This window comes from Salmo salar, chromosome ssa13, assembly GCF_905237065.1.
Source record: "Salmo salar chromosome ssa13, Ssal_v3.1, whole genome shotgun sequence".
In the NCBI taxonomy this organism is placed as follows: Eukaryota; Metazoa; Chordata; class Actinopteri; order Salmoniformes; family Salmonidae; genus Salmo; species Salmo salar.
Genome location: NC_059454.1, coordinates 38,122,910 through 38,137,918, shown reverse-complemented (window position 1 = coordinate 38,137,918; position 15,009 = coordinate 38,122,910).

The following is a 15,009-nucleotide window of genomic DNA, read 5'->3' as shown; positions in this document are numbered from 1 at the left end:
TAGACTTGGCGCTCTGGTACCTCTTGCCGTGCGGTAGCAGAGAGAACAGTCTATGACTGGAGTCTTTGACAATTTTTTGGGCCTTCCTCTGATGTACTGGGCCATACGCACTACCCTCTGTAGTGCCTTACGGTCAGATGCCAAGCAGTTTCCATACCAGGCAGTGATGCAACCGGTCAGGATGCTCTCGATGGTGCAGCTGTAGAACCTTTTGAGGATCTGGGGACCCATAACAAATCTTTTCAGTCTCCTGAGGGGGAAAAGGTATTGTCGTGCACTCTTCACAACTGTCTTGATGTGTTTGGACCATGATAGTTTGTTGGTGATGTGGACACCAAGGAACTTGAAACTCTCGACCCGCTCCACTACAGCCCCGTCGATGTCAATGGGGGCCTGTTCGGCCCGCATTTTCCTGTAGTCCACGATCAGCTCCTCCACGATCAGCTCCTCCTCACGATCACCGCACTGCCAGCTCTCTGACCTCCCTATAGGCTGTCTCATCGTTGTTGGTGAATTAGACCTACAACCGTTGTGTCATCAGCAAACTTAATGATGGTGTTGGAGTCGTGTTTGGCCACGCAGTCGTGGGTGAACAGGGAGTACAAGAGGGGACTAAACACGCACCCCTGAGGGGCCCCCGTGTTAAGGATCAGCGTGGCAGATATGTTGTTGCCTACCCTTACCAGCTGGGGCGGCCCGTCAGGAAGTCCAGCATCCAGTTGCAGAGGGAGGTGTTTAGTCCCAAGGTCCTTAGCTTAGTGATGAGCTTTGAGGGCACTATGGTGTTGAACGCTGAGCTGTTGTCAACTGCATTCTCACATAGGTGTTCCTTTTGTCCAGGTGGGAAAGGGCAGTGTGGAGTGCGATTGAGATTGCGTTGTCTATGGATCTGTTGGGGTGGTATGTGAATTGGAGTGGGTCTAGGTTTTCCAGGAGGATGGTGTTGATGTGAGCCATGACCAGCCTTTCAAAGCACTTCATGGCTACTGACGTGAGTGCTACGTTGCGGTAATCATTTAGGCAGGTTACCTTCGCTTCCTTGGGCATAGGGACTGTGGTGGTCTGCTTGAAACATGTCGGTCAGTGAGAGGTTGAAAATGTTAGTGATGACCCACTCCAATTCACATTCCACCCCAACTCTTGCCAGTTGGTCTGCACATGCTTTGAGTACACATCCTGAGAATCCGTCTGGCTCCACGACTTTGTGAATGTTGACCTGTTTAAAGGTCTTGCTCACATCGGCTTCAGAAAGCGTGATCACACAGTCATCCGGAACTGCTGGTGCTCTCATGCATGCTTCAGTTTTGCTTGCCTCGAAGTGAGCATAAAAGGCATTTAGCTCGTCTGGTAGGCTCACGTCACTGGGAAGCTTGTGGCTGGGTTTCCTTTTGTAATCCGTAACAGTTTTCAAGCCCTGCCACATCCGACGAGTGTCAGAGCCGGTGTAGTAGGAATACACCCAGGTTCACTACTGACTTGACCTGGTTGGTTCCTAGCTGGGGTGTTTTGTAATTAACTGTTTACTCAAAACAGAAAATGTTTTTCAACAAAAACAATAGTTTTTTTGGACATTCTGGGGTGTATTCAATACGTCTCGCAACGGAAACCGTTTACCATTTAGAAACCAAACGGAAGCAAACAGAACTGTCTAAACCTGATCTATTTCACCTGTTTTTGTGCTTGTCTCCACCCTTCTCCAGGTGTCGTCCATCTTCCCCATTATCCCCTGTGTATTTATACATGTGATTTCTTGTCTGTCGGTTGCCAGTTCGTCTTGTTTGTTCAAGCCTACCAGCGTTTTGTCTCAGCGCCTGTTTTTCCCTAGTCTCTTTTTCTAGTCCTCCTTTTTTTTTTTTTTTTTACTTTTGCCTGTCCTGACCCTGTACCCGCCCACCTGACCACTGCCTGTCTCTGAGCCTGCCTGCCGTCCTGTACCTTTGCTCCACCTCTGGATTACTGACCTTTGCTTGACCTGAGCCTGCCTGCCGTCCTGTACCTTGGCCTCTGCTCTGGATTATCAACCCCTGCCTGCCTTGACCTGTCGTTCGCCTGCCTGTGGTTACAATAAATATTGTTACTTCACATTCCTGATAGGAATGAAACGGAGGACCTACCTTAATTTATTCAATAGAAACTCACAGGAAATTACAACCTTTTTTTAGTCGCACTAATGCAAAAATACACAGCATAAATTCAAAGCACACTAATAATTAAAATTGCGATTCGAACCGAATGCAGTTAATAAACCCTGCAGAAAACCACCACAACCTATAAAATGTGTGCCTCTTTGAGCTTTCATTGTGTCTTCAGACAGTTACCAATTTGATAGGCCTATGCACAATTCATTACATAGGCATCTCTGTCCCACCCATGGTCTGTTCACAATTCCGAGAGGCATGAGGGGAAATTATATTTTCTATTTTCCTAGACCCTGTTGGCTATTTTCCTATTCAGTCCCAATCTCACTGAAACACAAATTCCTGACTCATGTCTCACATGAAAATTCCTAACTTTATTCTGTAAACCATAGGTTGCTTTATCAAAGCACTTCTCTCACTTATGTATGTCAAAATACCGCTATTAACATTTCCCCCACTTCTTTGCGCTGTCTAGTACATGCTGCCCATCTGAGAGCTTCGGTTGAGAATGTTTGATCAACAAATGGTATGAGAGTAGATGGATATTTTCAGGGGCAACTTTGGTTTTAGAAGTGAAGGGGTCATAACTTGGTGGGGGTCTGGGGTACCTCCCATTTTTGGGGGCATCTAAAGCTCATTTCCTGCATTTCTATACAATCTAATATGACCCATGGCCCTTTAGCAGTCTCTATTTAGAACATAAAGTAAGCAAAAATGCCCAAGCTAGGTAAGATATCATTATTAAATATGTTTAAGTGATTGATAAGACCGAACTAGATCAATGATAATTCAATAACCAATATTATGTTGCACCTTTAACCAATAGCTTAACAAATGAACAACTCTTACAAATGAAGTACAAAGATTGTCTTTATTAAGCCAGCCCGAGCCGCCTGCACGCCCCAACACAACTTCCTTCCCATCTTTTTTTTTTATGTCTCAAGGAAAGGTTTGGAAAAAATATTTTTTTATAAAAAAACACACATACACATATTAACACACAGAAACAGTACACCCTCCATATAATTCATATATTTGTACTTGCACACAATATAGCTGGGTCACCCCGTCCTACCCCTAGGGGTCCACGTCCCTGCAGCGCACCAACCCAACACACCAACTCAGCTTTAGGATCTCAGTGAAACATTCATTATTGGTTTCAGGTGTGTTAGGCCAAGGCCAGAGTGTCAACCAACAGTACGGCAGACCCCCAAGGCCAGGACTGAGCAGCCCAACAGCTAGGGATTGCCTAATAGGTATCTCCCATGACGTGGGCATGTTTTCAATACCGACTCCTTTTGTCGTACTGTATTCCATATGGCATCCAGACCTTATGAAAGTTCCACAGTATACCCTTTGTCTTGTAATAAATACAATCTAGTGATACATAACTTGACATTTCTTCCATACATTGTGGGTGTAAGGGCACAAGGCGAGACCCAAATACAGACACAGGAGGCAGATGGTTGAGCTCCGATATTTATTACACCAAAAGGGGTAGGCGAAAGGCAGGTTGGGGACAGGCGAGAGATCATAAACCAGGTTAGAGTCCAAACAGTACCAGGGGATAGGCAGGCTCGAGGTCAGGACAGGTAGAGTGGTCAGGCAGGTGGATTTGGCATCAGGACAGACAAGGGTCAAAACCAGGAGGACTAGGAAAAAACATAGACTGGGAAAACTAGGAGCTAGAAGAAACAGTGGTTGACTTGGCAAGACAAACTGGCAGAGAGACAGGAAACACAGGGATAAATACACTGGGGACTAATGGGAAAAACAGGAGACACCCGGAGGTGGGTGGAGACAATCACCAAGACAGGTGAAACAGATTAGGGTGTGACAGTGGGAGGATAACCAACCTTCCAATTAATGGCAATGCATTTCTTAGCCGCTATAAATGCTAGGTTACACAGTTTCTTCTGATAACAGTCTCCAGTATCAACATTTCCAAGCAAACAAAAACAGGGAGAAGGGAGAATCTGTAGACATACTGAGATAAAAGAACATACTCTTTGACAGAATTCAGCCAGCCTTCCCAAGACCACAACATATGCAAATATGTCCCCTTTGGTGTTTTACACTTCCAACAGAATAATTACATTTCTGTGTGCATGATATTCAGATTCACTGCATTATAGTACGTGCTATGGATGGATAGGCTTAAACTGCAGTAATTTATGTCTGAGATTCTATGAACACGACTGGGCATTCTAACATATCTTTATCCATTCATCATCATCAACATCGTCTCCCAGGACTTCCTATTTTTCGACATGTTTTGTGTCACCGGGAAAAGCCTTTATCATCCCTTGATACAGTTTGGAAATTAATTTTAGAGACTGCCTTAAAATAGTTTCAATATTTTTGCTTGTCCAGTGTTTGCAGCACAGAGAATGTAAATGTAGAAATAAAGTGTATCTGCAAAAATTCACCTGACCTCTGTAGACTGGTCTTCCCTGGTTGTCTGACCCTGCAGGGACACCTGTCACCATCTGATCCTGCTAAGGCATGATGAGCATAGTGTTGTGTACTGACTGTGCACCATGACAGTGTAGCCTAGTGAAAATGGATGGGCGGCAGGTAGCCTAGTGGTTAGAGCGTTGGGCCAGTAACCGAACGGCTGCTAGATCGAATCCCCGATCTGACAAGGTAAATTTCCGTCGTTCTGCCACTGAACAAGGCAGTTAACCCACTGTTCCTAGGCCGTCATTGTAAATAAGAATTTGTTCTTAACTGACTTGCCTAGTTAAATAAAACAATTGTAAAGCTGTTCATACCATGGCAGTGTGAAAAGCAGGGAATTAGCTAGGGAAACTGACAGATCAATAACGTTACATTGTTATACTGACTAATAAAAGCTCGAATTGCACTGAAAAAATGTCTGAATATTTGCGAAGACCCAGATGCAGACAGTGTCGAAGTAACAAAAGTGTATTACAGGAGGAGGCAAAACGACAGGTCAAGGGCAGGCTGTCACGCCCTGACCATAGAAAGCCTTTTTATTCTCTATTTTGGTTAGGTGTGACTAGGGTGGGTAATCTATTGTGTGTATTTCTTTGTTTGCCTGGTATGGTTCCCAATCAGAGGCAGCTGTTTAGCGTTGTCTCTGATTGGGGATCATATTTAGGCAGCCATTTCCCCACTGTGTTTTGTGGGATCTTGTTTGTTTGTGTATGTGCTTGTGACACTAGGACTTCACGTTCTTTGTAAGTTTTGTTTCTAGTTTCACTTATATAAAGATGTGGAACTCAAGACACTCTGAGCCTTGGTCCACTCATTTTGAAGAACGTGACACAGGCAGAGGTCAGTAATCCAGATCAGAGTCCATAAGGTACAGAACGGCAGGCAGTCTTGGGGTCAGGGTAGGCAGAGGTCAATAATCTAGGGTGGTGTGACAAGGTACAGAACGGCAGGCAAGGTCAGGGCAGGCAGAAATGGTCAAAACCGGGAAAACTAGAAAACAGGAACTAAAAAAAAGACACATGCAAGGAAAAAACGCTGGTAGGCTTGACGAACAAAACAAACTGGCAACAGACAACACAGGTACAAATACACTGGGGATAATGGGGAAGATGGGCGACATCTGGAGGTGGGTGTAGACAAGCACAAAGACGGATGAAACAGATCAGGGTGTGACAGGTCTTCAATCGTTTGGCCGCTGGTTTCATCGTTTGATTCAGGTCTAGTGTGATTGAGGAAAAAACAATAGCTAAGTTAGTGAATTAGCTAGCTAGTTAACGGTAGCCATAATATTACCTACCCTCTGCTAGCTAAAGTTACAATGGTACATCATCAAATTTACTTCTGTTGAAACGGGACAAAACAAAGGTTACCAAACTACCATACACACAACAGCTCTTAGATACTGCTACCAGACAGATAGCTAGAGCTGAACTGGCTGTGGTAGCTAGGCATAGGTGACATGGGCAGCCTCCCAGGGCGGCATCTTGCCTGGGGCGGCATGGGGCGCCCGCACAAAAAAAGAAGATTGGAATATATATATATATATATATATATATATATATATATATATATATATAAAATGGTGACATTTGCGCGATCGGTTTCCTATCACTTATTTGCACGCCACGTCAATAATATCATGTCATCGTGTGGGACTGTGGGTCAATTAACGTTGTCGGAGTGGGTGCCCTGATTCTAGTTTGTGAGCTAGGCAGGCTATTGCTTGGGAAGGTCTCCCACATAGAAGTACGAGATGGGGCGGGGGTAGGTTGACCTCAGGTCTCCCCACTGGAAGCCCGAGGTAGGGGGAGTGGATGACTCTATCAAGTAGCGCACTGTACTTTGTACAGTACTAATGCAATTAGTTGTGCAATTTAGTTTGTGTGTTTCTTGTTTGAAGTGTAATAGTGTAATAATCAGGTTCTCTTCTTTATAAGTGTGTTATTCTATTTGTGTATTTGTGTGATATAGGATTTGTGCACTTTAGTTTTATTTGTGTGTTTTTTGTTAGCAATAGGTTAATAGTGTAATAATTAGATTCTCTTTTTTTATTTGTATTTATATACAACAATTTGTTTCTATTTGTCTTTGTTACTTATTTTTGATATTTATGAGTCTTATTTTTGTATATATATTTATATAGTTTTAAATGTTATGATTATTTATTTGTGTTGTTTCAAATGTCTGAATAAAAATTACAGTTAGTGCAGAATGGGGCCTATTTTGGGGGGGGGGGCGGCTAAAGGGGTTCCCAGGGAGCAATAAAAGCTAGAATCGCCACTGCAGGTCATTCACCTAAGTCAAGAGGGGATGAAATATTAGCTAATGTAACATGTCAGTTTCACTACTAGCTCAGCACTGGGAATAAACTTTTTTTTTTGTCAAACAGCAGTTACCTTGCCAGCTAGATCACTCAACTAAAGAGTAGCCAGTTTCTGCTCTGCTTGCATTTACAACTGAGAAAAAAAGCACTTGCACTGAGACGCAGTGCCTTAGACCGCTGCGCCACTCGGGAGGCCAAGAACAGAAGTTCTTCCACACTGATCTCGACAAGCCACTTCTGTATGGACCTCGCTTTGTGCACGGGGGCATTGTCATGCTGAACCAGGAAAGGGCCTTCCCCAAACTCTTGTCACAAAGTTGGTAGCACAGTATCGTCTAGAATGTAATTGTATGCTGTAGCGTTGAGGCCTAGCCCGAACCATGAAAAACAGCCCCAGACCATTATTCCTCCTCCACCAAACTTTACAGTTGGTACTATGCTTTGGAGCAGGTAGCGTTCTCCTGGCATCAGCCAAACCCAGATTCGTCCGTCGGACTGCCAGATGGTGAAGTGTGATTTATCACTCCAGAGAATGCGTTTCCACTGCTCCAGAGTCCAATGGTGGCAAGCTATACACCATTCCAGCTGACGCTTGGCATTGGTGATCTTAGGCTTGTGAGCGGCTGCTCGGCCATTTCATGAAGTTCCCGACAAACAGTTCTTGTGCTGACGTTGCTTCCAGAGGCAGTTTGGAACTTGGTAGTGAGTGTTGCAACCGAGGACAGACGATTAATACACGCTACGCGCTTCAGCACTCGGCGGTCCCGTTCTGTGAGCTCTTCAGTAAGGCCATTCTACTGCCAATGTTTGTCTGTGGAGATTGCATGGCAGTTTCATACACCGGTCAGCAACGGGTGTGGCTGAAGTAGCCAAATCCACTAATTTGAAGGGGTGTCCACATTCTTTTGTATATATAGTGTAGTTACTCTATCATTATTAAGTATCTGTTTAATTTACTCTGAATTCTTTACATAGTGGCTATCCGTAAATAATTAAAAACTATAAAATGGTGCCATCTGGTTTTCTTAATATAAGGAATTTGAAATTATTTATACTTTTACTTTTGATACTTTAGTATATTTTAGCAATTACATTTACTTTTGATACTTAAGTATATTTAAAACCAAATACTTTTACACTTTTACTCAAGTAGGATTTTACTGGGTGACTTTCACTTTTACTTGAGTCATTTTCTAGGTATCTAGGTATCTTTACTTTTACTCAAGTATGAAAATTGGGTACTTTTTCCATCACTGTGTTTGTCATAAACATTATAAACATTATCCAAACCACAAGCTAGAACGAGCACATTTTCATTTTACGTATTTTCATTGGGAAGTTTTGACTTCCTGTGTATTCGTCTGCTCATAGTGAATCAGTCAGGCATTCATAGCAAATGCAGACAACGGCCCACTACGTAGACGGGACGTCCCCACAAACTTGCCTGATGGCGTTGTTTATTTAGAACGACCAACACACACTAATATCAGAACTTCTCAAGGCACACATTTTTTTATGGTCTGTTTTTCACTCACGTTTGTCATCAAGCGGGAAATGTGTAATCTTTCATAGTTTCTACCTACCAGAGATTTACTGTGTCAGCTCGTATATTTAGCAATGAATCAGCTGATAGGAACATCACTGAAAGACTCTTCCGAACAAGGACAATCATATACATACCCACAAAAACGTAGGTTGGGAAATACTGAGATAGAGACTAAGCGAAATGCCACATCAATACACCGAAAGTCGTCATTCGGTGTGTCGTTCATCGGGCGAAGCCCAGACCTGCCTTCCTCCTGCGCAATGATGTGTGAAACACATCTGAGCCCTAGGCGAAGAAAATTAATTGCAGCCCCTATAAGCAGTGGCAGCCCCCCCCCCAAAAAAAAACATTCTGCACTAACTGTAATTTTTATTCACTCCAAAAGACTCAATAAATCACAAAAGATACAAAATATCAGCATAATACGTCTTTTAAGTTAGCCTACACCACTGGAAATTCCCCTTACTGAGCTCAGTAAGGGGAATTACTGAGTCAATACAATCACAGAAAACCTTTGTCTGTCAGGAATCCCGCTTCCTGAGTCTGTTTTCTGCCTGAGCTGACTGTTTTTTGTTTTGGAGTCTGTTTCCTGAGGTTTCTGAACACACCCTGTCTGGTTGCCAGGCGACGAAGAACCCTGTCTGGTCCTGATCACACCCTGTCTGGTCCTGATCATCACCTCTTCTCTTTATAAGCCCTGACCTGACATCCATTCCCTGCCGGATTGTTAGCAATGAACAGTATGTTGTGTCAGCGTATCAGCCTCATGTTACCAGAGTTAGTTTTGTTGTTCTGTACTTTTTGCCGGTTACTCACCCCCATTTACTCTGTCTACAGTCATCCTCCCGGAACATTCAACTCCCTTGCCTGGCCGTCGGTGGTTTCAGTGACATCATTGGATCTGCCTATTCACTCTCATCAACTCACCTCCGCTGCCGCTCCGTCTCCTGGATTATTCTATTTTCACCTCGAGACTGTAAATAAATACTCACCTTCATTTTACTCACCTTGTCCTGGTCTGCTTCTGGGTTCAGCTTTAGAGAATCGTGACAGAACGATCTGGCCAAAAATGAACCCAGCGGACCTGGACTCTGTTCGCCATGCCATTTCCCATCAGGGAAGATGTTGGGACAACATAGCACGGCGCTACAGGAGATTGCGCTTTCGGTTCGGAACTTTTCTGCTAGTCTGACGAGTATCCAGGCCCAGCTCAGTTTGCCGGCGGATCATCCACCACCTACTTCACCCCTCTCACCTGTCGCATCTGGAGATGTTCCCTTCCGTGAGCCCAAGGTTCCGACGCCAGATAAGTACGAAGGCGATTTGGGAAGATGCCGTTCGTTTCTTATGCAGCGTGGGCTAGTGTTTGATCTGCAGCCCCACTCTTACGCCACAGACAAGGCTAGGATAGCTTTTGTTATTGCACTGCTGCGTGGAAGAGCTCTGGAGTGGGCTTCAGCCATATGGGAACGACAGGACACCTGCATGGTGTCATACCAGGAGTTCACGGCAGAGCTGAGGAAGCTTTTTGACCATCCTGTCCGAGGTAAGAACGCAGCTAAGCGTTTGTTCTCTCTTCGCCAAGGAGCGCGCAGTGTGGCAGAATTTGTTGTTGAATTCAGGACATTGGCTGTGGAGAGTGGGTGGAATGAGGAATCACTGCAAGCGGTTTTTTACCAGGGGTTGTCGGAGCAACTCAAGGACGAGTTGATCTCCTATCCTGAGCCTAGTGACCTGGACAATCTGGTAGCATTAGCGATTCGGGTGGGTAACAGAATCCAAGAGAGGAGGGAGAAGCAATGGGGCACGTCCCATCAGTCAGCTACTCGGTTACCATTCGGGTCAGGAAGCGGGCCGGAACGAGTCAATCATTATTCACTTCACGGGATGAGTGGAGGGGTTCTGCTTCCAGATCCTGAACCCATGCAAGTGGGGCGGCACGGGTTAACCAAGGAGGAGCGCCAACGTAGACATGAGACCAACAGCTGCCTCTACTGTGGTAGCTCGGGACATTACATCTTCGCTTGTTCCCAGCGCCCGTTAAACTGCCCGGCTCGCTAAGTTTGGGAGGTCTTTTAGCGAGTCAGTTTCAACCTCTCAATAGTTCTGTTAGACCCCTTTTTCCTGCTACACTCATGAACAAGAATCAGAGTTTAGCGATTAACGCATTTGTCGACTCAGGTGCAGATGGCAGCTTTATAGATGCCGACTTGGTGGAACAGCTGGGGCTTTCCAATGAGAAATTACCGGAAGCCATTGAAGCAACCACTCTGAACGGCAGTAGTCTGGCACGAATCACTATGAGGACTGAACCGGTCAAGATGCTGTTGTCAGGGAATCATTCAGAGGTTATCTCCTTCTTCATTCTGCCTTCTCCCCATGTACCTCTGGTTCTTGGATACCCCTGGCTGAGAGAACACAATCCCACATTCGATTGGGTGACTGGCAAGGTAACTAGTTGGAGCACTGAATGTCATGCTAACTGCCTGAAGACGGCCTGTTCCCATTCTGTTCCCAGTCAGGTCAGTTATTCTAAACCCCCAGATTTGTCCCTGGTTCCTGAAACATATCACGAATTGGGTGAAGTGTTCAGTAAGCAGGAGGCTCTGTCACTTCCTCCTCACCGACCTTATGATTGTTCCATTAACCTGTTCCCTGGAGCTGCCTATCCCAAGGGACGGTTATACAGTATCTCTCGACCTGAACAGGTAGCTTTGGAGACCTACATAAAGGAGTCTCTAGCTGCTGGACTCATTCGTCCCTCATCATCACCCCTGGGGGCAGTATTCTTTTTTGTGAGTAAGAAGGATGGCTCTCTTCGACCTTGTATTGATTATCGGGGGTTGAATGATATTACGGTCAAGAACAAGTATCCCCTGCCATTGATGAGCTCAGCCTTCGATTCCTTACAGGGTGCTACGGTGTTCACTAAGCTAGATCTACGCAATGCGTATCATCTGGTCCGGATCAGAGAGGGGGACGAGTGGTTGACTGGTTTCAATACACCGATGGGTCATTTCGAGTATCTGGTGATGCCGTTTGGATTCACCAATACTCCAGCAGTGTTCTTCCAGAGCATGGTTAATGACGTCTTGAGAGATATGATCGGTTTGTTTGTGTTCGTTTACCTGGATGACATTTTGATCTTCTCTAAGGAGCCTTCCAGCCACGTCCAGCATGTCAAGCAGATTCTGCAGCGATTGTTGGAGAACCGCCTGTTTGTGAAGGCCGAGAAGTGTGAATTTCACGCCCACACTACATCCTTCCTCGGGTACATCATCTCCCGGGGAGAGATTAAGCTGGACCAAGAGAAGGTTAGGGCAGTTCTGGATTGGGCCCAGTCCAATACGAGATTGCAGCTCCAGAGGTTTCTGGGGTTTGCGAATTTCTATCGTAGATTTCTCCGTGACTACAGCCGTGTGGCCGCTCCATTAACTGCCCTGACTTCTAGCACCAGGACCTTCAGTTGGAATCCTGAGGCAGACCGAGCATTTCTGGAATTGAAGAGTCGATTCACCAACGCCCCGATTCTCTCTCAACCTGAGGCTGCTCGGCAGTTTGTCGTGGAAGTGGACGCGTCTGATGTGGGGGTTGGCGCCATCCTGTCCCAGCGACGCTCCACTGACGGTAAACTCCATCCCTGCGCCTTCTACTCTCGTCGTCTTTCGTCTGCGGAGAGGAATTACGATGTGGGTAACCGGGAGCTTCTCGCGGTGAAACTGGCCTTGGAGGAGTGGCGTCACTGGTTGGAGGGAGCGGAGCGACCGTTTATTGTCTGGACTGACCACAAGAATCTTGCTTGCGTGCAATCGGCTAGACGTCTCAACTCACGTCAGGCCAGGTGGGCTTTGTTTTTTGGACGCTTTAATTTTTCCCTGACGTTCCGACCTGGGTCTAAGAACGGCAAGGCGGACGCCTTGTCCCGGATGTTCTCCAAGACGGAGGAGAGTGGGGCCAAGACTGAGACGATTCTTCCCCAGAACTTCGTCGTGGGAGCAGTCACATGGAAGGTTGAGGAGGAGGTTCTGGCGGCCCTTCGGACGCAGCCCGGTCCCGGTAACGGTCCACCCGGTCGGTTGTTTGTGCCTGAATCTGTCCATTCTGCCGTCCTCCAATGGTCCCACGCCAGCAAGATGGCTTGTCACCCGGGGATGGCTCGGACGATGGCGTTACTACACAGACGGTTTTGGTGGCCTGCCATGGGAGAAGATACCCGGAGGTTTGTTGCTGCATGCCCAGTATGTGCACAGAATAAAAGTGCCAATCGGGCCAGCTCTGGACTTCTTCACCCCCTACCTATTCCCCGGCGACCATGGTCGGATCTGGCCCTGGACTTTGTCACTGGATTGCCCTCTTCTGATGGGAACACGGTCATTCTGACTATTGTGGACAGATTCAGCAAGTTCGCCCACTTTGTACCCATCTCCAAGCTTCCCTCTGCCTCTGAGACGTCCGAGATCCTGGTTAGGGAGGTTTTCAGGGTCCACGGGTTGCCCAGTGACATAGTTTCCGACCGTGGTCCTCAGTTTACCTCTGCTATCTGGAAGTCTTTCTGTTTGGCCATTGGAGCTACTGTCAGTCTCACATCTGGATTTCACCCCCAATCTAATGGTCAGGCGGAGAGAGCCAACCAGAAGATGGAATCCACGCTGCGCTGCCTTGTCTCCTCCAACCCCGCCTCTTGGGCCTCTCAGTTCCCATGGGTCGAGTATGCCCACAATACTCTCCCTACATCTGCTACTGGGATGTCTCCCTTCCAGTGCCTGTACGGTTACCAACCTCCCTTGTTTCCTTCTCAGGAGAAGGATCTCTCGGTACCCTCGGTCCAGGCCCACATTCGTCGTTGCCACCGGACCTGGCATCGGGCCAGAAAGGCTCTCCTTAGAGTTTCTGACCGTTATCAGTTCCAGGCGAATTGTCGCCGGATTCCAGCCACCGCTTATGCCATCGGAGATAAGGTATGGTTGGCTACACGGGATCTTCCTCTGCGGACTGAGTCGAAGAAACTGTCACCGAAGTTCATTGGTCCGTTTGTGGTGGAGAGAGTGATCAATCCTGTTGTGGTTCGACTCAAGTTGCCTAGAACGCTCAGAGTCCACCCCACCTTTCATGTCTCCTGCCTCAAGCCTGTGCACCTCAGTCCTCTGCTACCCCCTCCTCCTCCTCGGATGATCGGAGGTGGTCCAGTCTACACGGTGCGCCGCATCATGGATTCCAGACGGCGGGGTCTGGGTTTCCAGTATCTCGTGGACTGGGAGGGGTATGGTCCTGAGGAGAGGAGTTGGATTCCTCGGCGTCAGATCCTTGATGCCCTCCTTCGTGACTTCTACCGCCTCCATCCTGGTGCTCCTTCTACCTCCTCCATCCTGGCGCTCCGGTGGCATTCGTCGGAGGGGGGGTACTGTCAGGAATCCCGCTTCCTGAGTCCGTTTTCTGCCTGAGCTGACTGTTTTTTGTTTTGGAGTCTGTTTCCTGAGGTTCCTGAACACACCCTGTCTGATTTCCAGGCGACGAAGCTAGACGGGAGAACTCTTGATTACCCGCACCTGCATCTCATCAGCCATCTGTACACCTGGTCCTGATCATCACCTCTTCTCTTCATAAGCCCTGACCTGACATCCATTCCCTGCCGGATTGTTAGCAATGAACAGTATGTTGTGTCAGCGTATCAGCCTCATGTTACCAGAGTTAGTTTTGTTGTTCTGTACTTTTTGCCGGTTACTCACCCCCGTTTACTCTGTCTACAGTCATCCTCCCAGAACATTCAACTCCCTTGCCTGGCCGTCGGTGGTTTCAGTGACATCATTGGATCTGCCTATTCACTCTCATCAACTCACCTCCGCTGCCGCTCCGTCTCCTGGATTATTCTATTTTCACCTCGAGACTGTAAATAAATACTCACCTTCATTTTACTCACCTTGTCCTGGTCTGCTTCTGGGTTCAGCTTTAGAGAATCGTGACATTGTCACCTCAATAAAAGTTAACCAAATCAATAATGTGCTAGTTAGGTTATAATTGTTTTGCTGCAGGCTACAAACATCATCATGATGAAACTGTGAAATTATAAGCAATGTTATGTAGCATGTTGGACAGAAAACGGAGTATTGTCGCCCTATGTGTAATAGCATACCAAGCAACATAGCAACACAGGCTAACAAACATAAGTGTTATACTAGCCTATTTCATTACATGCATAATATTATACTCATAAAGATATGACATAGCTGCATATTTTTATCTTTTGGGCGTTTCTCCTCTTCTTTCCTCTTTTTCCTAAACTGGGTACCTGATGGCTTAGACCTTTTCTAATCCATTTGTGTTGATTTGGCACTCGAGCATCAATACATTACCCATCCCCCAACACGGTCAACCAAGTCAAGACTAAACCAGTTCACCTTGGTGGTGTGCAGACTGGTTTTATATTATTCTTAACGATTTCACACAAACCAGAAAAATGCAACAATATGTCTGTGAAACTATATATTCACAGTATTATGAATGAATTGTGGTTTATTTTGTAGCATTTCGTAGTGTGACTAATT